We start from the raw sequence: 22968 nt of genomic DNA, 5'->3' as shown, positions 1-22968 counted from the left end.
TGTGGAACTGATCCAGGACACTCATCTCTGGCTCACTGGTCCCAAAGCTTGCCCTAGACATGGAAGAAGCTGGCAGGGCCACTAACACACTGCAAGAAAGCAATCAAGATTTTCTGTCCAACCAAACAGCCTATTGGAGATGGGAGCCAACCAGGGCTGCATTGGAGGTTGCAACTGAGCAGAGACCGGACATCTTGGAGAGGTGCTCGTAAGCACCACTTGCAGCCCATACTGATAGCATTTCATGACAATGGATGGTGACAGTTCTACAACAGATGCTTCTAAGCTAGGAACTCTGCAGACTATATTGGAGGAAGTCATTATATTATACAGCCCCATGATGATACTGAGGACAGTATGAATGATCATAAGGACACAAATGGCTCAAAAGAAAGTTTCAGAGAACAGGACATATATATTTCTATTGCAAATGTGGCAAGAATAAGGAAAAATGCCATACCTCAGACAGGAAAGATTGCAAAAGATGCCAAAGAATATGTTCAAGAATGTGTGAGTGAGTTCATCAGTTTTATAATATCTGAAGCAAGTGAAAGATGCCATCAAGAGAAACGGAGGACAATCAATAGAGAGGACATTCTCTTTGCCATATCCACCTTAGGCTTTGAGTCACATAGAACCTCTGAAATTATACCTTTAGAAATCAAAGAGGCTATGAAAGGACAGAAAGGAATTGGAGGAATGGTCACAGCTACAGATGGACTAAGTGAAGAGCTTACAGAGGATGCATTTATGAACCAGTTACCAGTTGGCTTAATAACTGCAGTTGGTCAACAACAAAACGTTATGGTTTATACAACTTTGTATCAGCAGATTTCTGGTGTTCAAAAAATTCAGTTTTCATGATTAAAAAATGACAGAATGGGGGTGTAGAGAAGCGGAAGAGGCTACACAATTCTGGAATAGAGATATTAGAAGAAAATGACTGGTTGAAAAAATGTTTCTTTGTATATTAAATAGATGTAATGTGGCTTCCTGATGTTTGACTAACTTAGGTGTTAATTCTGACTTGAGAATCTTTTTCATGAATGATTTTAAAGAAAAATTTGGATTTTAAAGATATTAAAATATTTTTGTTTTGTATGAGAGTTTGTCTTTCTGTATGACTCCTCTCTACATTGTGTATTGCAATTTATTACTGTCAGACATTTGTAGACGGTTTCTTATTTTCATATTGAATAAATTTAAAAATCCTGATTTTCGCATTGAATCGATTTTGTAATTCAAGTAAGCAGCTGGGTTAATTCATGATGTTTGCCCTTTTAGTAAAATATAAGGGTAAAGTCATCTTGAATGCAAGTTGCCTTTATTGTAAATGTGAGTTTGCCTTAGTTATATAATATCTTGCCTGAAAACCTTGCTAGAGTTTTAGCTTTTGATGTATTTGTTAAAATTAAAAAAAAAAATTGTTAGCCATTCATAGCTTAAGCAGCACCATTTTTTAAAAATTCAATTGAAAAATAAAGTGTGAATGCAGAAGCAAATATGGTTTGCCCTATTAAATCCAGTGCCTGCTAACAGTGTTTATACTGTTTATTGTGCCTTTACAACACTCTTAGTTATTGGATCTTTTTGTTAAGACTAGATTTGCTTTTGTTACATTTTTATGAGTACTGAATTCATTTAAGTTTAATGTAATACAGTGCTGTTGAAATGGTGCCACTTTCATTTTGTATACGATTTTTTTCAAAGCATATTTCAAATACTATAATATCCTCTTCCAGAAGAAGGGATTTACAGCTTGATGGTAAATGTTCTCATTTTACCTTTCTCAAAAAAAGGAAACAATCAAACCACAGCTCCCTGGGGCAGAAGATTACGAGTTGAGACAATAGCATTCAGACCTAGAAGAAAGATGGCAAATTTCAAGGTGCAGGTTGGGCAAATTCAAAGATATATTGTAGAGCTGATAAGACCTTGCCCACATGCCCAGGAAGAGATTATCAGAAAAGATCAGTGAGAACCCTATGCCTTTGCCTCAGACTGATTTTAGTCTCAATGTGAGATTGAATTAAAAATGAAAAGAGAGCACCAAAACAGAGACCATTTGCATAGACCAGGGGAGGTGTGGTCAGTGGTCCTGTACCCATTCCCACCCCTTGAGACAAGTAGCTTTGCATTGGCCCAGACACTACTTTGTGAATGGGGCATTGAACTGTGTGGCCCAGAAAGCTGACCAACTGCATGGCTGGTGAGGAAGCACTTGACTTGCATGGGGTCTGATGCTCTTTCATGCAGGGCATGTCCATGGGCAGAGAACGATGTCAAGAACCACCGTCCTGCTGGTTTGGAGTCTCAGCCTGGGAAACCCAGATAAGCATTGGGTCCCAAGTATCTGGCAGCACATCTCACATGTTCCTGCAAGGACTCTACCGAAAAGGCAGCTGTGCTCCTGCTAGGTCCTGGGTGCCGAGAACATCATTGCCACCACCACTCAGAACAAAACTGTGGGAAGAGGAGTGCAAGAAGTTGCTGGAGGCTTCCTGGGGAGCAGGAGGCAGCAGGTTCTTAGGTCCAGTCTGGACCTTCCTTTCACTGCCATTGCTCCCACAACCCAACTGCACCCAAAGACCAAGGGAACTGAAGACTGGTGTGCGATGGTGGATGGGCGATGAGCAGAGATGGTCTTGCGGTGAGACCCAGGCCCAGACATGACAAGGACAAGCTTGTAAAGCACCGAGGACCATGTCTTGATCCAGAATGGTCATCTCCCTGCTGCCCCTACTCACCGTCTTCAAGTCGGAAAACACCCTGTAGAGCTGCAAGTGGGCATGTGGCCTTCGAGTCCAACATCACAATGTAATACATGAGGGGGTGGGGGCCTGGGCAGGGCTGGAGTGCGAGAGGACATGAAGGCTGGGTTGGGGTCAGCCTGAGTGTTGGTGGGCAGAGCAGCAAGTTTGGGGATTCCATCTGGGATTTTCATCCTCTTCAGATTTCCCTAGGTTTAGTGTCTGGCCTCAAACAAAAGCAAGTCCCCCAATGCTTAATCTCGTCCCTTCCTTTAAGGACTAAAACAGTTTTTCCCATCATCTCCCTTCCAGCTTCTCTCAGTTCACAGTGCTTTGAAAATTTTCTGGGGTCATTAATCCCAGTGATTCTATAAAGTCTTGCATATTTGAGACCAATTCTCCCCTCTATTTTGACATATTATGTTGTTTTCCACAATCCTGAAAGAAACCATCAGAAGGTGGAATCTGACTTATGTGTCAGGAAAAAGCTGAGAGAAACAGGAAATGTTCAAGACAACCTGAGGCCCTAGAAATTTTATATAATAGGATCATACTTAATAAAGTAGAAGGAAGAGAACTTGATGAGAACAGAGAAGGAAATTTTTTTATATTTATAAACCATAGAGCACAGAGCCCTGCAGTAGAAGATTCTGATGGCAGCCAAGTTTTCAAATGGAATGACTTCTTTCCTCTGAGCTGATTGGTTTGATGGGAAAAAATATTTAATCCAAGTTCAATGAGAATGGGATTTCAGAAGTGGGAGGCACAACCTGATTCTTTATAAGACCTATGTTTGGGGGGGAGGGGTGGCAGTAGGACCATTCAGTTGGTACCTTGACATTGCGGGATCCAGGCACATCTTCCCAATATGGATTTGACAAGCACTTCAAACCGTAATTTTCCATCAGCTCATTCCATCGTTGATCATGCCAAATACCTTGATAATTTGCCAGAGTTTTGTAAACTTGAGATTGCAATCACAAATGGGGGTACCCCTTGTTGATGGGGCTGCTTTCCTGAGATAAGTTGGGTCAGGGGATTAATGCTGCCTGCAAAATTGGATGCTGGAATGGAAAAGCTAATAGGGTACACGCAAGTCCCAAAAATGGCTACTCGAGTGAAAGTTTTCAGATGAGTTCTTTGCATGGAGATAGACCTACCTTAAAAGACCTCAAGAGTTATAGGCAAGTTTAGGGAAACCTGCTGTTTAGCCGCAAGGACTTACCATTTCAGGGGTTCTTTATTTAAACTTTCTATTTTTTCCTGCCATCCATTTCTCTTGCGTCCTCTTGGGTTGCATTTAATTTTGTGTGTTGGCGTTGAATTTAGGATTCTTTCTCAGAAGCTGTGGAGAGCCGCCACCCGGGTCAGGCCTAGTGGACGCGCTGCAGCCTGCTCCAGAGTTCCCCCCGCCCATCGAGTGAGCCAAGATGGCGCTCACATCCTGCTTCCGTGTATGACGTACATATCCGCCAACCGTGCCCACCTATCACCCCCGTACACGCGGCGTTAGCTTATTGGACCCTGACTATGTATATAAGCTTTACCCGGACGGGGTAAAGCGGAGACGACCCGCAAGGAGCCGTACCTGACGGCCGCATAGAGGTTGTTCCCCCGTGGGGTGTTTTCGCCCACACGGTGCCAGCTATAGAGAATGCAAGCTTAGCCCCAGTAAAGGTTTGTACTCACAACTGCTACGTGTCTTAGATCTGTGTTTCTCACCAGCGCGGATTTGTCTGCGTCTCTCTGTCTCTCCTCATTGTCTCACCCGCCGGCCGGAGACTTGACGTTGAGCGAGAAGTCGCGGACAAGTGGTGGCCCGTACGGGGAATCTCTTCGCTCGACCTGCTGGTGAGGACGCGCTTCTGGAGTTCACGGTAGTCTTTTCGCGCCTGATCACCGCGGAAAGGTGAGTGCCGCTTGTTACGCGAGAGCTAAGGGCCGCGGGTTTTCAGGTAGCCCCGGTGACTCGGGAGAGCTCCCCGAGTGATTAAAAGACAGTGCCGACTGCAATCATGGGGCAGTCAGAAAGTTCGCCTCTGCTAGCTCCTTTAAAAGCAGACGGCTCCTGTAAGAGTGAGCCGCCAACTCATAAGCCGACCGAGCCCAGCAATAGTCCCGACACCTCTGACTCTGAGTCAGATAGTGATGGGACCGAAGGTGCGGATGCGCCCCCGTTAATCGACTGGGAGAGGCCCCCTGTCTCGCCCACGCAGCCCTCCGCCCCGCCAGTGGTCACTGTAGGGGCGCGGCAGTTTCCCAGTGATCCCGGCAAGAAACCTCACCGAGAGCTCCCCCTAGTGTCCGAATCTGGTAATTACGCTGGTCCGCCTTTGCGGAACCCGGAACCCCTTGCAGGCGGGTCGGGGGAGGGGCACCTACAGCTGTATCCCCCACCTGAATACTCAGGCCCTCAAGACCCCATATCATCAACAAGTGGAAGGAGGCATTTCTGGAAATGGGCCCCCTCTTTAACCTTTAGGCCTTTCGGTATACTAGGTGGGTACCAACCGCTTAAGCCAGAGCCAACCCCAGAAATGTACCCGGTTATTATTAATCCCCAAGGTAATAATCAGTACGAAGCATATGATTACAAAGTTTTAAAGGAGTTACGACAAGCTGTCCATCAGTATGGTCCCAATGCTCCTTTCACATTAAATTTAGTTGAAAATCTTTCCGCCCTATGCCATACACCCGCAGACATATACCAACTAGCCCGTGCTTGTCTGCCTCCAGGCCGATATATAGATTGGAAAGCATGGTTTGAGGAGTTAGCTGAAGAGCAAGCCGCAAAAAACGCAGCAAGTAGACGTGGCGGTTGGAATGTAGATATGCTGCTAGGGAAAGGTGCCCACTCCCAAAATCAGACAGGGTTCCCCCCAGAAGTCTACGGACAGATCTTCCGCTGCTTCGTAGGCGCCTGGAAGAAGTTGGTAGGACAGGGAGAGGCTCAAGCTTCACTCAGCAGCATAAACCAGGGCCCCACCGAGCCATTCGTGGAGTTTGTAGCCAAAATGCAAACCGCAGCTGATAGGATCTTTACAGACCCAGGAATAGCAGAGACTGTGGTTAAACAGATGATATTTGAGCAGTGCAATAAAGAATGTAAAACTATCCTAGTACAAAACAAAGCAAAGAGCCTGACAGAGTGGGTACGGCTATGCAGGGACGCTGGCAGCCCGCTAACTAACGCAGGCTTGGCAGCCATGCTAGCCAGCTCCTTACGAGTGAATGCTGAGCAAACAAAAAACTTAGGAACAAAACCAAAAGGGTGCTACCAATGTGGCCAATTGGGACACTTTAAGAGAAACTGTCCCAATAAAAACCAAAACTGTCCCAATAAAAACCAACCAGTCATCACTCAACATTTTGATGAGCCACATACATGCACTAGGCCCTGTGGCCGATGTCATAAAGGACCCCATCGCGCAGAGGACTGTAGATCAGCCTTCGATGCGCAAGGTAAGCACCTTTCTGGCCGTCCTGAGCAAATTCCAAAAAACGGGCAGAGGGGGTCCGCCTTTCCGGTGGGCCCCCTTACTGGCAGTGTGGCGACGCAGTACCCATCCAGCTCCGCGCCTCCCATGGATCAGCAGGACTGGACCTCTGTGCCACCTCCAGGCTCGTACTGACCCCATCTATGGGAGTCCAATCAGTGAGAACCTCCTTTAAAGGGCCCTTACCGCCAGGTACAGTGGGGCTCCTTTTAGGGAGAGCATCTACAGCCCTGAAGGGACTAACAGTGATACCAGGTATTGTGGACCCAGAGTCCACAGATGACACCCGGATTATGATACAATCTCAGCAAGGCACCTTAGTTATTGAAGAGGGTGATAGGATAGCACAGCTTCTACTCCTACCCAGCTTGCATGCACTCCTTCCAAGCAGAAACAAGCAGAGAAAAGATAAGGGAGTTAGGTTTACTGAAGGAGTTTTTGAGGGCCTTCATATGTCCTTAGAGAATCGACCCATGTTGACTCTTAAAGTGCAAGGCCGACCCTTCTTAGGCCTGCTAGATACCGGGGCCGATCGGTCGATTATAAGACAGCAAGAATGGCCCCCTGCCTGGCCGACGTGCAAGGCGGAAGAAACCATTAGAGGAATAGGCCATGTCTCAGCACCCATGCTGAGTGCAACTGCCCTTCATTGGGCAGATGAAGAGGGACATCAAGGTAACTTTCAACCCTATGTACTAGCCTTGCCCGTGTCCCTATGGGGAAGAGATATTCTAGCAAAAATGGACGTTACCTTGACCAGTAACTGTTCTCCAACTTCAAAAAGTCTGTTAAAAGGAATGGGATACGTCCCTGGCAAAGGATTGGGAGTCTCATTGCAAGGGCATACAGCGCCCATACAGGCTGCCCCCAATTCTGATAGACAAGGCCTGGGTTTTTCCTAGGGGCCACTGAGGGGAGACTCCCACCCACGCCTATAAGACTCAGGTGGAAAACCAATACTCCGGTGTGGGTGCCTCAGTGGCCCTTACCAAAGGAAAAACTTTCAGCACTCCATGCTCTAGTATCAGAACAGCTAAAAAAGGGCCACGTCATTCCTTCCACATCACCTTGGAACACTCCCGTATTTGTCATAAAAAAGAAATCAGGTAAATGGAGACTGTTGCATGATTTAAGAGCCATCAACAACTGCATGGAGTCCTTAGGACCTGTTCAAATGGGGTTGCCACTCCTCTCGGCCCTGCCAAAACACTGGCCTGTTTTTATCTTAGATCTTAAGGACTGTTTCTTCTCCATTCCACTTCATCCCGAAGACACTCCAAAATTTGCGTTTACTGTGCCCTCTCTTAACCATGAGGAGCCATGCCACCGCGTCGAGTGGACAGTCCTGCCCCAGGGCATGACTAATAGTCCCACCATGTGCCAGCTATATGTTGCTGCAAAGCTGGCCAACACTCGACAACAGTTCCCCCAAGTAAAAATCATCCATTATATGGATGACATTCTCTTAGCCCATAAAGACACAGATCTTCTTAAAACAGCTTTATCACATTTAGTCCTTAGTCTTAGAGAAGCCAACCTGGAAGTGGCCCCTGAAAAAATCCAGATGACAGAGATTACCACCTTCCTGGGGGCAAAAATCATGCCTCAGCATGTTTCCCCCCAAAAAGTGTCTCTCAGAGTAGATGACATACATACCCTTAATGATCTGCAAAAACTTATGGGAGATATCAATTGGGTTCGTCCGTACTTAAAGATCACCAATGCCAAATTAACACCTTTGTTTGATTTGCTAAAAGGAGATTCAGATCTACACTCGCCCCGGTGTCTCACCCCAGAGGCGAGGCAAGCACTACGTCAAGTAGAACAGGCGCTCAGTAGCGCTGCTTTAAAAAGAATAGACCCCCAAAAGCCCTTCGAAGCCTGCTTGTTGCCGACAGAATTCCAGCCCACGGCAGTGCTATGGCAACAGGGGCCTTTACTCTGGATCCACCCTGGAATTTCACCTAAAAAGAGTTTAGAGCACTATCCTACAGCGATTGCAGGGCTGGCATTAGAGACCGTCAAAAAAGCCGTGCAGCATTTTGGCCAACAACCAAAAAACCTCAGAGTACCTTACTCTACCCAACAACTTGAAATACTTACTGGAGCTATAGATCAATGGGCCATCCTCCGATGTACCTTTTTGGGAGAAATTGATAACCAATACCCAAAAGATCCCCTCTTACAATTCGTCACCCGTCACCCAGTAATCTTTCCTAAGGTGACTTCATCTAAGCCACTAGCGAACGCTCTCACCGTGTACACAGACGGTTCCAGCTCCGGTTCAGGAGCATATTGCGTAGAAGGAGGTTCTCCTAAAACTGTGTTCTTCCAACCACAGAGACCTCAATGGGTAGAGCTGCAAGTTGTTATCACAGTCCTGAAAGAACTTACCGACCCCCTAAACATTGTATCCGATTCCCTTTATGTAGTGAACTCTGTAGCAATTTTAGAAACGGTGGGAATTATAAACCACTCCTCCTCAGTCAGACCATTCTTTCTCAAACTTCAAGAGACAATATATGCCAGACGATGTCCTTTCTTCATAACCCATATTAGAGCCCACACAGGCCTGCCAGGCCCCATGGCACAGGGAAATCACGTAGTGGATGTGGCCACTCGACAGCCACATATCTTCCCTGCGCTGACACCGTATCAACAGGCCCAAGAGTTTCATACTAAATTTCATGTCAATGCAAGCACCTTAGCCAGACGGTTTCACATACCGCGTGCAGCTGCCAGAGATATAGTCAGAGCCTGCAATAATTGTGCAGAACAGAGGGTAGTCCCTTCAGTTGGAGTTAACCCCAAGGGCCTCATCCCGGGGGACATTTGGCAGATGGATGTCACTCATCATCCAGAGTATGGCAAAGCCAAATATCTACATGTGTCAATAGACACATGTTCTCAAATTATATTCGCATCTGCTGAAACAGGAGAGAAAGTCCACCAGGTTATTGCTCATTGCCTCGCCGCTTGGGCGGCTTGGGGCAAGCCAAAAATATTAAAGACAGATAACGGACCTGCTTACACCAGCAAAGCCTTCCAAAGATTTTGTGCAAATATGGAAGTGCAATTAAAACATGGTATCCCCTACAACCCTCAAGGGCAAGGAATCATTGAAAGAGCACACAGGTCTCTTAAAGACTTGCTCAAAAAACAGAAAGGGGGAATAGGCCACGGCCTGTCCCCGAAGGCTCAACTGTCTGTAGCCTTATTTACATATAATTTTCTAAATGAAAACTCACAAGGAATGACACCTGCTCTTCAGCACACTACTCCGAGTCCTCCACATAGAGGTCTAGTCCGTTGGAAGGATGTCCTGTCAGGACAATGGCAAGGCCCTGACCCAGTGCTCAGCTGGGCCAGAGGCTCTGTTTGTGTTTTTCCCCAGGAACCAGGACGTCAACCTGTGTGGGTTCCGGAAAGACTGGTGAGAACCGTGACGTCGCCCGAGGACGCCAAGGAACTGTTGCCCAGAAAATTGATAAGCCTCCAACCAGAGCCACCGGATCCGGTCTCCAACTCTGCTGATGATGGCGACGACCGAAAAGATGACAACAACAGTGCAAGTGACCCTCCGACCGAGTAGAAGAGAGACTAACTTTAACCCCACTTTTCCCACTACGAGCTACTGTGGGACCAAGTCACCTCATGGTTCTCTTGGCCCAGGTTGACCACTTGGATTCTTTTAGCAGTGGGACTCTTAGTAACTCTGCTCATTGTTAAATGTTTGTTAGAACGCTTGTTCCAGACGCAGCAACAGCTACGCGTCACCACTATGTTGGCTATGTCACTTGCCCCTGATGCCCCTGGCGACACCCGCACCGTAGCCCTGTCCTCCCCCCCACTGCGTGGCCCGTCACGGCCACTCAAGGCGGGACGCTCGAAAGTAAGGTCTGCCGCAAAGCCCATGGCTGTATCCCAGGTATAAGTGGCGGCACCAGAAGTCATAATTTTGGTCGAAAGAGGGTCTCTAGGCAAAGTCGCGGTCCTGGCCAGACTAGACTTAAGCCATTGCACAGAGACACCTACGACACTCTCGACTCTGGTTGCCGCTCTCCTGCCCCCCTCATAACCCGGTTGCGAGGCGAAGCACTGCAGGGAGGGTCACGTGGTTTCCGGTTCACGGGCCCTCCGGTCTCTATATGAGGAGGCATTCTGGTTGGTGCCTAGCAAGCCTAGTCCAGACTCCCCAAAGCACCAAAACATGTAGTGGGCCGTTCCGGCCCACGGGAGCTCACTCATCAATGGAGACACTGGGTCAAAATAAATAAAAAAGGGGGAGATGTGGAGAGCCGCCACCCGGGTCAGGCCTAGTGGACGCGCTGCAGCCTGCTCCAGAGTTCCCCCCGCCCATCGAGTGAGCCAAGATGGCGCTCACATCCTGCTTCCGTGTATGACGTACATATCCGCCAACCGTGCCCACCTATCACCCCCGTACACGCGGCGTTAGCTTATTGGACCCTGACTATGTATATAAGCTTTACCCGGACGGGGTAAAGCGGAGACGACCCGCAAGGAGCCGTACCTGACGGCCGCATAGAGGTTGTTCCCCCGTGGGGTGTTTTCGCCCACACGGTGCCAGCTATAGAGAATGCAAGCTTAGCCCCAGTAAAGGTTTGTACTCACAACTGCTACGTGTCTTAGATCTGTGTTTCTCACCAGCGCGGATTTGTCTGCGTCTCTCTGTCTCTCCTCATTGTCTCACCCGCCGGCCGGAGACTTGACGTTGAGCGAGAAGTCGCGGACAAGAAGCAACTGTACACCAACTTTTGCCTAATTATGCATGGCAATAGGTGGATATTTTAAGTAAAATGAAATAGTTTTCATCAGAATTCAAGGCTTTCTACCTGGAATAAATGAGATGCACTTGCTGTCACCCCAGATTTTCATCCATACTTAAACATCGATCAAACTCCTTTCGCCCTTTTCTTTTCATCAGGCACACTGAAAAGCAATGACTGACAAGGCAGGATTGTTTTGAATCTGAGTTAACGGGGTGCCCTGCAGGCATAGGTTGGAAAAAAAAAATCTATGCTTGGCTACCACCAGGAAACACCTGGCCAATGAAATTGGCATTCCAGAGCCATGAATTCAGTTAGGCATTGGTCTTTATTTCATGTCTTTTTAGATTCAAGGGAAAGGGGAAAGCTGGGATAAGCACTTTTGAGGAATTCTCTTAATCATGCAGGGATTATGTTCAGGAGGTTTTCCCTGTTAGTTCACGTAATTTGAAGGTGATATTACAAAACCAAAAACTCCCTTTATATATTTTACCAGTGGTGGAAATATGTGGATTTGACATATTTACCCTTGGGTGGTGGTACAGGGTAAGAAGTCATCCACCCAATGGACAAAGTTGAATTGTACGGCAACACTGTGGGGTGTTTAAGAAATTGATCCACAATAGGACTGGCAGGGTGTCACTTAGTACAGGAACTTAGGCCTGAGAATAAAAACTTAAATATAATTACAGGGAGGCTGGAGTGAGAAACTCGTGTAAATGTGGTTTTCTCAGGTAAGAATATCTCTAGAAAGCATTTCAAGTGTTTCTGCCCCTCTAGTAGCACTGACTTCTTTGAATGGGCCAATTGGTATGCAAGCTCAGCCTATCTGACCTTGTCCATTGATCAGGGTAGAGAGTAAAGTTATGCAGGGTAAAGTGGTATGTAGAGGGACAAGGAAGAGTTAGCAATGAGCACCATATGGTGAATGAGGTCAGGACTTTGCATCAAATGGCATAGTGTTCAATGAGCCATTGCTGAGCAAGGCCACAGTGTGAAGGAATGATGAGGAAAAGAAATATCCCTTGTCTCTTTATGCATCAGTCCCAGTTAAGAGAGACTGTATTTGCTCACATCCCATGAATGTAAGCTCATGCTGTTGGAACCCCTGCTGAAAGGCTGGACGAGAGTCGCCAGTGCATTGGATTGTACTGTAACGAAGGACAGTCTAGTAAACCCTGTAGAATGTGATGGGCTCAGCAATAGTACTCACTGACTGACTCCTCAGTTTCAAATTCCCACCTGTGCTTCAGACCTCTTGTCCGAAAATATTGCAGATATATAAGTGAGTGCGTGGGTGAAACATTTTTACCCCATGCCAGGGTGAGGAGTGCGGACCATCAGATAATGGTTGTCCATTAGAATGAAAGTCTTTTTAGGAGTGATTCAGTTTTCCAAGGAAAACACTCAGAAGTGAATGGAAAATACATATCTATTCTAACATGAGTAACTAGGAACTGTTCTAGTTTCCTAGCTGCCAGAATGCAATATACCAGAAATGGAATGGCTTTTAAAAGGGGGAATTTAACAGGTTGTTAGTTTACAGTTCTAAGGCTGACAAAATGTCCCATCTAAAACCAATCTGTAGAAATGTCCAATCTAAGGCATCCAGGGAAAGATACCTTGGTTCAAGAAGGCCAATGAAATTCAGGGTTTCTCTCTCAACTGGAAGGGCACATGGCGAACACAGTCAGAGTTTCTCTCTCATCTGGAAAGGCACATGGTGAACATGGTCAGGGTTCTTTTCTCATCTGGAAGGGCCCATGGCGAACACGGAATCATCTGCTTCCTTCTTCTCCTGGCTTCCTGTCTCATGAAGCTCCCAGGGAGGCATTTTCCTTCTTCATCTCCAAAGGTTGCTGGCTGGTGGACTCTGCTTCTTATGGGTATGTTGTTCTGCTCTGCTCTCTCTGAATCTCTCTCATTCTCCAAATGTTTCCTCTCTTATAGGACTCAGTAAATCAATCAAGACCCACCCAAATGGGTGGAGACACATCTTCCCTAATCCAGTTTAACAGCTACTCTTGATTGAGTTACATCTCCAAGGAGATAATCTAATCACATACAGTATTGAATAGGGATTATTCTGCCTCTGTGAAATGGGATTGTGATTAAAACATGGCTTTTCTAGGGTACACGCATCCTTTCAAACCAGCACAGGAACTAAGCAGAGAGCTCAGTCAGTTGTATTACTGGCAGTAGGTTCAATACTTGCCATTTGAATCCCCAGGAGTCTCTGAAATGTGTGCCATTTCTGGAATGAAGTGGCTAAGACGGAAATACAGATGAGTAGATGATCTTGGGTTTCATGTGGACAATACTGTGATCTCATTAAAGATTGTTTTTGGAGATCACATCCATGTGTGTTGTATTTGTTGACAGCACTATTAATTCAGAGGGGATGACAGAAGCAAATGAAAGACATTCAGATGTGACCAATCTCTAGATAAGAGAGAGAAAGAAAAAGAGAGATTATGGCTTGGAAAACCAAACACAGTCTATTTCCACAGGGGCTACTGACTCTGATTTCTACTACTCATGGAATGCTAATATGACTAGAGGGTAGGTTATTTGCTATTATGAATTTTACACTAATATTCAGCAATCCTGATATCTTTGCAAGTATAATAACTATTGTCTTAAGGATATTTCCCACATGGTTGGTGTACTGCTTTGAAATACTTGTGGAAATGGTTGTTTGCAGTTATATAGATCGAGTTTCTGACGTTTGTGTCTTCTTTGGTCATTTAAGTACAGCTTAAGAAACAGAGAATAAGATGCCTAAGGGGGAGCCAATGATAGTCTGGATCACTCACAGAAGAAGAGCACATGCAGTGGCAGGAGCAGCCTCAGCCTTGGTATCTAGGTGAGTACACTGCAGACTCAATGCTTTGGCCATATGGATCCCATTCAGTAAAAACGACCACATTTTCTAGGAAGAACATATCAGACACCAATTAATTATGAATTTTTCTGGGTATCGCCATTTGAGAAGTGTACACACTGCTGCTCCATATATCTGATCATATAGTTTTGTAGCAAGAGGCTTTGAACCACCTTCACATGCTCCACCTTGGGTTTAGAAACTCCTCTATTCTATCACCAAGTGGAATCTAATCAAGCATCCTGACTAGTCTATGGACTCCCTCGTGGGGATGGCAGACAGGGTTCTGGGGTCTCTGCAGGGGTCAAGATGCTCAGGATGAGATTCAAACTTTCAGTGTGTGTTGTGAATTTGCATGCTGTTCTGAACTCCCTCCTGTGCTCCTGTGTTCTCCCATGGGTGCTTACCCAAAAAAGACAACTGGAAGAGAACATACTGGGATCTCAAACCAACGTTCTGGTTGAGGCTTTGACTACAACCCATTCCCTGGTTTTATGACAAAGAAAAATTGGCTAAACAAACAGGCCTTCCAGAAACAAGAATTCAGGTAAGTTCTATGTCTCTGCAACCACACTTGTCACAACTGGCAAAGGTATCAATGCCTGAGATCTTTCTCTTATGGCTTATCCCATTGATCTCTTATCTAAACCTAGGAACAAATGGTAAGTATCTGGTATTTAACATGAGTTTTGCAAAAGAGAAAGGTTTCAAATGAAACTACAGAAGCACATGCATATAGAAGAAAGTTCAAGAAGAAAGTGGAAAAAAATGTGAAAGTTGATGCCTGTTTTGAGAACATACTCTTTGCCATGGACTCTCTATCTTGGCAATGCTGTGATTTGAAACTAGATAAATCACTATGAAGAACACTCGGGAGAGCAATGAATTATGACTTGTTCTAGGAAACACCATACTAGAATGTGCACATTGATGCTCTGTTTGGCTGGTCAGGCAGTTTTGTAGCAAGCTGCACCTTGTCTTTGAAAATGACTCGCCTTTATCACAAAGAGGGCTGTATCTCAGAGTCCTTACTGATCTATAGAATCCCTCTGTGGTTGGGATGGGTTTGCAGGGTCACAGTGGGAGTCAAGTTGTTTAGGACGAGATTCAAACTTTTGGTTTGTGCTGTTAATGTGAATAGTGGTCTGAACTCACTCCTGTGCTCCTGTGTTCTCCCATAGGGTGTTAAACAATAAATCCTGCCACAAGTGAACATACATCGTAAGATGTCAAACCACCATCCTGAACACATTCCCTGGTTTTATGACCAGAGAAAACTGGATAAACAAACAGGCCTTCAAGAAGCAACAATTCGGGTAAGTTCTATGACTCTGGCACAGCATTTGTCACACCTGGCACAGGTATCAGTGCCTGAGATGTTTGTCTTTTGGTTGTCCCAGTGATCTCTGATCTAGATCCAGGAATAATATGGTAAACACCTGGCATTGTGACTCTTGAAAATGAGAAAAGTTTCAAATGAAACTATGGGAAGCATATGTATTTAGAAGTAAGTTCAGGAAAAGAGTGGGAAAAAATGTGAAAGTCAATACCTGTTTTGAGAAGATACTCTTTGCAAGGGATTACACCTAGGCAGTGCTATGATTTGTGACCACATAAATCACTGAGGGGCTGTCCATTACGTAGTGGGCCATTTATCAGCATTTCAGGACTCTATGTATAGATGCTAGGAGAGAGCCTCACTGGACCTGTAATCTTGGTTTGATGATCTAGTCAGTCTACAGACATTGCCAAAGACTTGGGTTGGGGCAGGCTGGGAGGAAACTGTCCCACCTCAGTTTATAAATCCTGTGTCAAATAAAACATGGGGCTGATGGTTTAGAATATGTGAAATGTTCATGAATTAGGAATAGGCTGCTAGATTATTAATGATATGTATGTGCTTAAAACAACCTAATTAAAAATTTCTACGGGATAAAAATATTGAAAAAAGAAGTGGTAAATTATCTCTATTCATAGATGTCATGATCTTCTATATTGATAATCCCAAAGAATCCACCCACATAAAAAACACATCAGAGGTAATAATTCATCAAAGTTGTAGGACAAAAGATCAATGCACAGGATCCAATTTTGTTTCTATAAATCAGCAATGAACAGTCTTCAAAAGAAATTATGAAACTGATTGCTGTTAGAATAGCAAGAAAAATGATTATATACATAGTAAGAAATCTAGAAAAGGAGGTGCAAGATGTCTGTACTGAAAGCCATAAAACATTGCTGAAAGCAATTCATGATGAATTAAATAAGTAGGAAAACATCCTGTACTCATGATTTTGAAGACTTCAAAGTGTTAAGAGGCAGTATTTATCCACTTGATGTAGTATAGTCTCATCAAAATCCCAATGGCCCTTTTTAAAGAAATAGGGAAAAAATTCCTAAAATTTACACAGAATTGCAAGGGACACCAAATAACCAATACAATTTTGTAACAGAAGAACAAAGTTGGAGAACCCACACTTCCCTACTTCAAGATTTTTTACAAAGCAACACTTGTCAAAACGAGCTGACACTGGCACAAGGATGGACATAGAATACAGAAAAGAGTTCAGAATTATCCCGTGCATGTATATTCAATTTATTTTTACAAGGTGAACATGCCCATTCAAGAGGGAAAACATAATCTCTTCAGTAAACATTGTTGATACAAATGCATAATCTCAGTCAAAGTAATGTAATTAGACCCCTACATCACACCACATATAAAACAACTCAAAATGGACCAAAGACCTCAATTTATGACCTAAAACTATAAAACTCTTAGGAAAAAAAACACAGGGGTTGATTCTTTATGGCTTTGGATTTGAAATAGATAGATATGCAAGACACAAAAAAACAAAACTTTAACAATAAAATAAACTGCACTTCATCAAGATTTTAAAACTTTTTGTATCAAAAGACACCATCAAGAAAGTATAAAGACGATATATGAAATGGGAGAAGATACTTGCAAATCATGTATTGTTTAAGGGTCTAATCTTTGGAATGTAAAAAGAACACTTTCATCCTTAGAGCAAAAAGATTAACATTCTCATTTTTAAAAAATGGTCAAAAGACCAGAATAGACATTACTCCAAAAAAAAGATACAAATAACCAACAAGCATACGTGATGGTGCTCCATTTCATTAGTCTTTAGAGATATTAAAATGGAAATCACAGTGAGATATCTTTACTGACCGAAAATTTAAAATAAACATAGCAGTATACAACACAAAGAGTGAACCCTAGGATAGTCTATGGACTATTCTTGAAAGTATAATTATAATAATATTTTCTCATGTTATAACAAAGGTGCCAAACTAATGCACAATGTTAAAAATAGGGAGGAGTATACAGGAACTCTGTGCTCTCTGCTTGATTTTTCTAAAAACCTAAAAAAATTTCTAATTAAAAAATAAGAAAAAAGCATGAGATACAGTTCTGGGGACTGGCGGCAACAGAGTCCCCAACGTCTCCCTGACTTGGCTACTAGTTGGAGAGTCAAGAGTGCACCTGGGCAGTGACACCAAGTCCAGGATCAGGGCAGAATTTTGTTGGCCTTGACCATGAGTGCCTCAGGTTTGACCCCAGCCTCTGGCTCCTATGATCTAATATTTCCCTTTTAATCATGGTCAGATATGTATTTCAGTGTTGTTAATTATATTCACAATGTTGTGATAACACCAACTTCATCCATTATGAAAACATCTCCATCATCCCATAAAGGAACCAGGTACATTTTAAGCCTTAACTTCCCAATCCCTATCCTTTCCTGTCTCACGGTAGCCTATGTTCAATATTCTGACTCTATGCATTTGCTTATTCTAATTGCTTCAAAACAGTGAGACCATACGATATTTGTCCTTTTCTATATGGTCTATTTCACTTAACATGATGTCTTCCAGGTTCATTCATACTGTCACATGCATCAGGATGGCATTCCTTTTAATAGCTGAATAATAATTCATTGTAAGCATATAACACGTTTTTTCTCCATTCATCAGTTGGTGGACATTTGAGTTGCTTCAAATTTTTGGCGCTTGTGAATAATGCTGCTGTGAACACTGATGTGCAAATATCTGTTTGAATCCCTGCTTTCAATTATTTTGGATTTATACCTAGTAGGGGGATTGCCATGGCCTATAGTAATTCAATGCTTAGCTTTCCAAGGAACTAACAACCATCTTCCTCAGTGGCTGTCCCATTTGACATTGTCCTCAGCAATAAATGAGTATTCCTATTTTTCTGCATCCTCTCCAGCACTTTTTATTTTCCTTTTTCTAAAAGAAGCTATTCTAATTGGTGTGAGATGGTATCTCATTGTGGTTTTGATTTGCATTTCCTTGAAGGCTTAATGATGTTGAGCATCTTTTTATGATTTCTGGCCATTTGTATATCTTCAATAGAGAGATATCTGTTGAAATCTTTTGCTCATCTTTAATTGGGCTGTTTGTCTTTTTGTTGTTAAATTGAAGGATTGGAAAAAATTTTCACTGGGAGGAACTGACATCCTTAATTTGGTATATTAATATTAATCTGAAAGAAACTGTTTTCTAACTACAAAGGGAAGGTCATGTTATTGAGGACATGACTTTCTCTGGGTTTATAATCCATAAGAAATGGTCAAAAGGATGCTAGCTTCATTTTAGTACCACAGGGTTTGATTTTTCTGAAGTTAATTTAGTGTGATGGAAAGGCAATAAAGAAATATGTTAACTGATAATTGTACTTTGACAAATTAGATGAGTGGCATGAAGGAATACAGGGTCATAATTAAGTCAATGAGGAGGGGAAAGAAGGTCTAACAGGCTGAGGTTCAGGGAAGGGATCTCGGAGGAATTGTCATTTCATGTCTGAATGTAGGAAAATGAGTGTGATGTAAAAAAAGTGTTGGGAAATGGGCTTGGGCAGCTGTGGTGACTGTAGAGTATCGTTGTGGTCTTGTTAATGTCGGGGCTAGACCAGGAGAGGATACCACCCTAGAGCCCGGCCTTGCTGGGAAAGGGACGGAAGGGTACGACGTGGAGATCGGCCAAGTGGGAAGTGATCAGAACAGCTACTAGGGGAGTAGAAACGATACAGAACAGCTCCCGGAGCCACGTCAGAGATCAAAAAGACAGCGTACCCCATCCTGGAACGGCTGACTGGCTGAGAGAACCCGCTCCGGTGAGATCGCCGAGGGGCGTGGGCTTCCACGGGTGGGGAGGCAAGCGGCCGGAGTCCCACCCGTCCTCCTTCCCGGATCAGCTGGCAGAATTGGGCAGGCGGTCCCCTCAAGCCGCGGCGGCTGGCACCCCCACCATGCGCAGCCCCCCGGACCAACTGAGAGAATTGGATCGGAAATCCCCAGGCTGCGGAGAACGGTGACCAGGGGGGTCCCTTCCAAACATGTGACTCCCTGGTCCGGCTGAGAACGGTGCACTCTCCCAGGCTGCGGCGGCTGGTGCCTTCCCGTCACGCTTGGCGCCCCGGGTCGACTAGGAAATTCGGATGGGCGCTCTCCCGGGCTGTGGTGGCCAGCGACCCTCCCCGTGTTCGGACCCCCGGGCCGGCTGGCACTCTTCCAAGCTTCTTCGGCTGGCGAACCTCCCCCACGGCGAGAGTTTTCCAAAGTTAAAGGACCCACAGCACCTTTTACTGGTGGGACCCGCAGACAAACGTGTGCCATGAGCGCCACCTACTGGGCGGGATAAGAAAAACAGAACCCAGAGATTTCACAGAAATATCTTTCAACCTGTGGGGTCCGACACCCAGGGAAATCTGACTAAATGCCCAGACACCAGCAGAAGATAACGGATCACGCTCAGAAAATTGAAAATATGGCCCAGTCAAAGGAACAAGCCAATACTTCAAATGAGATACAGGAGTTGAGACAACTAATGCTGAATATACGAACAGATATGGAAAACCTCTTCAAAAATGAAATCGATAAATTGAGGGAGGACATGAAGAAGACATGGGCTGAACAAAAAGAAGAAATAGAAAAACTGTAAAAAAAAAATCACAGAACTTATGGAAGTGAAGGATAAAGTAGAAAAGATGAAAAATCAATGGATACCTACAATGATAGATTTAAAGAGACAAAAGATAGAATTAGTGATTTGGAGGATGGAACATCTGAATCCCAAAAAGAAACAGAAACTCTCAGGAAAAGAATGGAAAAATTTGAACAGGGTATCAGGGAACTCAAGGACAATATGAAGCGCACAAATATACGTGTTGTGGGTGTCCCAGAAGGAGAAGAGAAGGGAAAAGGAGGAGAAAAACTAATGGAAGAAAATATCACTGAAAATTTCCCAACTCTTATGAAAGACCTAAAATTACAGAACCAAGAAGTGCAGCGCACCCCAAAGAGATTAGACCCAAATCGCCATTCTCTAAGACACTTACTAGTTAGAATGTCAGAGGTCAAAGAGAAAGAGAGGATCTTGAAAGCAGCAAGAGAAAAACAATCCATCACATACAAGGGAAACCCAATAGGACTATGTGTAGATTTCTCAGCAGACCATGGAAGCTAGAAGACAGTGGGATGATATATTTAAATTACTAAAAGAGAAAAACTGCCAACCAAGACTCCTATATCCAGCAAAATTGTCCTTCAAAAATGAGGGAGAAATTAAAACATTCTCAGACAAACAGTCACTGAGAGAATTTGTGACCAAGAGACCAGCTCTGCAAGAAATACTAAAGGGAGCACTAGAGTCAGATATGAAAAGACAGTAGAGAGAGGTATGGAAAAGAGTGTAGAAAGAAGGAAAGTCAGATATGATATATATAATACAAAAGGTAAAATGTTAGAGGAAAATATTATCCAAACAGTAATAACACTAAATGTTAATGGACTGAATTCCACAATCAAAAGACATAGACTGACAGAATGGATTAAAAAACAGGATCCTTCTATATGCTGTCTACAGGAAACACATCTTAGACCCAAAGATAAACATAGGTTGAAAGTGAAAGGTTGGGAAAAGGTATTTCATGCAAATAACAACCAGAAAAGAGCAGGAGTAGCTATACTAATATCCAACAAATTAGACTTCAAATGTAAAACAGTTAAAAGAGACAAAGAAGGACACTATATACTAATAAAAGGAACAATTAAACAAGAAGACATAACAATCATAAATATTTATGCACCGAACCAGAATGCCCCAAAATACGTGAGGAATACACTGAAAACACTGAAAAAGGAAATAGACACATCTACCATAATAGTTGGAGACTTCAATTCCCCACTCTCATCAATGGACAGAACACCTAGACAGAGGATCAATAAAGAAATAGAGAATCTGAATATTCCTATAAATGAGCTAGACTTAACAGACATTTATAGGACATTGCATCCCACAATGGCAGGGTGCACCTTTTTCTCAAGTGCTCATGGATCATTCTCAAAGATAGACCATATGCTGGGTCACAAAGCAAGTCTTAACAAATTTAAAAAGATTGAAATCATACACAACACTTTCTCGGATCATAAAAGAATGAAGTTGGAAATCAATAATAGGCGAAGTGTCAGAAAATTCACAAATTCGTGGAGGCTCAACAACACACTTTTAAACAACGAGTGGGTCAAAGAAGAAATTGCAAGGGGATTAGTAAATACCTCGAAGCGAATGAAAATGAAAACACAACATATGAAAACTTATGGGACACAGCAAAGGCAGTGCTAAGAGGGAAATTTATTGCCCTAAATGCCTATATCAGAAAAGAAGAAAAGGCAAATATTCAGGAACTAACTGTCCACTTGGAAGAACTGGAGAAAGAACAGCAAACTAACAACGAAGTAAGCAAAAGGAAAGAAATAACAAAATTAGAGCAGAAATAAATGAAATTGAAAACATGAAAAAATAGAGGAAATCAATAAGACCAGAAGTTGGTTCTATGAGAAAACCAATAAGATTGATGGGCCCTTAGCAAGATTGACAAAAATAAGAAGAGAGAGGATGCAAATAAATAAGATCAGAAATGGAAGAGGAGACATAACTACTGACCTCACAGAAATAAAGGAGGTAATAACAGGATACTATGAACAACTTTACGCTAATAAATACAACAATTTAGATGAAATAGACGGGTTCCTGGAAAGACATGAACAACCAACTTTGACTCAAGAAGAAATAGATGACCTCAACAAACCAATCACTAGTAAAGAAATTGAATTAGTCATTCAAAAGCTTCCTAAAAAGAAAAGCCCAGGACCAGATGGCTTCACATGTGAATTCTATCAAACATTCCAGAAAGAATTAATACCAACTCTCCTCAAACTCTTCAAAAAAATCGAAGTGGAGGGAAAACTATCTAATTCATTCTATGAAGCCAACATCACCCTCATACCAAAACCAGGCAAAGATATTACAAAAAAAGAAAACTACAGACCAATCTCTCTAATGAACATAGATGCAAAAATCCTCAACAAAATTCTAGCAAATCGAATCCAACAACACATTAAACGAATTATACATTATGACCAAGTAGGATTCAACCCAGTATGCAAGGATGGTTCAACATAAGAAAATCAATTAATGTAATACACCATATCAACAAATCAAAGCAGAAAAATCACATGATCATCTCAATTGATGCAGAGAAGGCATTTGACAAGATTCAACATCCTTTCCTGTTGAAAACACTTCAAAAGATTGGAATACAAGGGAACTTCCTTAAAATGATAGAGGGAATATATGAAAAACCCACAGCTAATATCATCCTCAATGGGGAAAAATTGAAAACTTTCCCCCTAAGATCAGGAACAAGACAAGGATGTCCACTATCACCACTATTATTCAACATTGTGTTGGAGGTTCTAGCCAGCGCAATTAGACAAGAAAAAGAAATACAAGGCATCAAAATTGGAAAGGAAGAAGTAAAACTATCACTGTTTGCAGACGATATGATACTATACGTCGATAACCCGGAAAAATCCACAACAAAACTACTACAGCTAATAAATGAGTACAGCAAAGTAGCAGGTTACAAGATCAACATTCAAAAATCTGTAGCATTTCTATACACTAGTAATGAACAAGCGGAGGGGGAAATCAAGAAA

General features: G+C 43.4%; 1 long non-coding RNA gene and 1 pseudogene across 1 annotated transcript; both read left to right on the top strand.

The window, feature by feature from the left end:
• Nucleotides 1–244: 244 nt before the first annotated feature.
• On the top strand, nt 245–864 carry LOC143661731 (nuclear transcription factor Y subunit beta pseudogene; annotated as a pseudogene).
• Nucleotides 865–13000: 12136 nt separating this feature from the next.
• On the top strand, nt 13001–15157 carry LOC143661730 (uncharacterized). Its single transcript, XR_013164787.1, has 3 exons — nt 13001–13596; nt 13787–13900; nt 15100–15157. It is a non-coding gene; the product is annotated as an uncharacterized LOC143661730 (long non-coding RNA).
• The last annotated feature ends 7811 nt before the right edge of the window (nt 15158–22968 follow it).

This window comes from Tamandua tetradactyla, chromosome 17 (genome assembly GCF_023851605.1).
Source record: "Tamandua tetradactyla isolate mTamTet1 chromosome 17, mTamTet1.pri, whole genome shotgun sequence".
Lineage (NCBI taxonomy): Eukaryota > Metazoa > Chordata > Mammalia > Pilosa > Myrmecophagidae > Tamandua > Tamandua tetradactyla.
Note: the sequence above shows the minus strand (reverse complement) of the source record. Positions and strands in the feature narration are given on the sequence as shown.